Source organism: Gavialis gangeticus, unplaced genomic scaffold (assembly GCF_001723915.1).
Source record: "Gavialis gangeticus isolate Ggan-Ray unplaced genomic scaffold, GavGan_comp1, whole genome shotgun sequence".
Lineage (NCBI taxonomy): Eukaryota > Metazoa > Chordata > Crocodylia > Gavialidae > Gavialis > Gavialis gangeticus.
This window is the reverse complement of record NW_017729019.1, coordinates 12,212,865-12,215,580: the sequence shown is the minus strand read 5'-3', so window position 1 is coordinate 12,215,580 and position 2,716 is coordinate 12,212,865.

Below are 2,716 nucleotides of genomic sequence, written 5' to 3'. Positions count from 1 at the left end.
GCCAAAGGCAGGTCACAGTGGGAACAGGGAACCAAAGCCATCCGGTGCTTCACGTCGGAGGCCTGCGTTATCCACGTTTCCACCCACCGAACTTGACACGAACAAAATGCGAGCTGGAAGGTGGCTTGTATGGGCCTGGCAAGATCTCCCGCTGCGCTGGAAGCCATGAACTCCTCCCAGACGGTCCCTGCCATCCAATGTCTGCAGCATGGATCCATTCTCCAGCTTGAAGGCCCGGTGCAGCGGGTCAAAGCATGCATCTCCAAGCTCATCCCTTCCTCCAACTGTGCCTGTTGGGTTCTCAGGGTGCAGGAGGTCTCTCCACAACAAGATGCCCCAGCTCCCACCTCTTCTCCTTCAGTGCTGTCGTAGAAACCCGCTTCTTCCACAAGGCCTGGAGCTCCTCTCGGAGAGATGTGCCCATGGGTGGAGCACCCCAGAGAAATGGGATAGGCAGGATCTGTTCCCAGCTGCTGCAGGCTCTGCACCAGGTAACCCCCATTATGGGTTTAAACAAGCACTGACCTTCATGCCACCCAATGCAGTATCTGGCCAGGGAGACCAGCCTAGTTACTGCATCCTGCCCTGGGGCCAGGGAGCTTTGGGCATAGGCAACCTACAGCACGCAAATAGTAAAGAGCATTGATCTGTGTCACATCTGCCGGCTGCCCCTGGCACCAGTGTTGCAGGGAGAAGGCCGGTTGGGCTCTAGACCTTTGCCAGCTGCTGCTGCAATGACCTTACTTGTGCCTTTCCCCCTGTCATTCTGCGGAGACAGTCCCGTTGGCTGCAGGGAGGAGGGGAGGCCACAGGAAAGCTAGGGCTTGACTGCCATGTCCTGCCACAGCCATGGCAGCAGCTGCCCACACACTTGTTCTCAGGCAGCAGGGGGGAAGCAAAAGGAGAAGGGATTTGGGAGCATCCTGTTGGTGCCTGAGGGTTTGGGGATGCTGTTCCGTCTAGTGGCTGCTGCATTTGGGCTGCCCTTAAAGCCCCGGTGCCTTCTTCCTTGCTTGGGGTATTCAGAGACTGGCCAAATGCCATGCTTCTCACAGCTGCTTTCCCGGGGGTGGCCAAATGTCAGGGTGAGTAACGGACCCGACTTCTGCATTTGCACGGGTGGATTCCCCTTCCAGCGCAGACAAGGAAGGGCTGAATCCCACAGCAAAGGAGCTCATGCCGTCCGTCAGGTGCTTCCTTGACAGGGCTTCTAACACCCAGCCTGCACGCTTGTGCATGCGCGTGTGTGGATCACGAACAACTTTATTTCCCACTTTGACATACACCAGATCCACCCAAGAGCCCTGGCTGCCAGAAGGAGAAATGGCACACGAGGAAATACATCTTAAAGACATTTAGAAAGGAGCGGCTTGGAATCTGGAATAGTAAACACCAGCGCTGGCCCGGCCAGCACATGCCGAGCAGGTCGGGCTCTGGAGAGTGTAAAAGGTTTTTCTGGCGGGATTGGGGTGGGGAGGAGAAATAAATAATTAAGGGGGGGCGGGGCGTCATTTGTTTGTCCTTGTTTGACCAGGTGCGGAGGGCTCCGGGGCAAAGGACCCTGCAGAGGGCTGGCCACTGGGAGCTGAGGCCAGGGAGGTGGTTTATGAGTGCATCTCTGGTGCCACGTCTAGGAAGTGTTGGCCTGTGGAAGGTGATCGGGGTCAACAGTAGACCCCTGCCACCAGCTTGTGAGCACTGGACCAGGCCTGCTCCGGCCTTGGGGTGAAACTCCGGGCTCAGCCCCACTTCCAGGGGTTCCTTGCGATGGCTCCCAGCTGGGCAGGGGCATGTATAATCCTTGCTGGCCTCCCAGGGAGAAGACGCCCGGTCGAGCTCCACGGTGTTTTGGGCGAGCTCCCACCTCCTGTCAGAAGGACCTGATGCTGAGCAGCTCTGCAGGTGCCACTTGCAGGAGACGTGAAACTAAACAGCTCCTTGCACCGCTGGCCTGGGCTCCCCTGAAGCCTGCAGTGATCCAAGAGGAGCATCAGCCTCTGAATGGGAGGCCCGTAGCTCACATCCGGAGGCTGTAGCTTGCTTTGGGCTGATGGGGACCTGGACTGGAGGCCTGCAACGTGGATGTGGGCTGCCCTGGGCTTTGCTTCTCATGGGTGGCATGGGCTTTTGCAGTCTCCGGCAGCAGAGCAGGGGACACGCACCAGGTGAGCCCAGGCTGGGATGGTACCTGGTGCTGGATGTGGTCTGAGGCTTCCTTCCTTGCCTCCCACAGAGTTAATCTCCTGTGCAGCTTATGTACCGGTGGCATTCGGAGACCACTGCGGAGACGGGCAAGCGTCTTATGTTAGAGTCAGTCAGTGTGTCGGGAACACCTGTCGCGTCTCAAGTTACCGGGCTCTTGCCAGCGCTCCTTTCTGCCTTTCCAATCCTGTCAGCCTCACAAACGCTGCTCCCGTGAGAGGCAGGCCGGGGAGATGGTACAAAGCAGCCACGTGATGAGCCACCCACACAAGAGTCCACCAAAGCTTCGGGAAACTGGCTGGGGCCCACTAGCCCACCTTCCACCTCCCATTCTCTAGCAGGGTGGACTTTTCCTAGGGGAATGCTTCTTCAGTGGAAAACGCCTCTTCACCAAAAGGGAAATGCTGTGTGCAAACAGGTTGAGCCCAGTGAAATTTGGTTCCCAGGGGATATAAAAAAGGATCAAAGAGGCGGGGGGGGGGGGGGGGGGGGGGACCCACGCCTTTTTGGTACA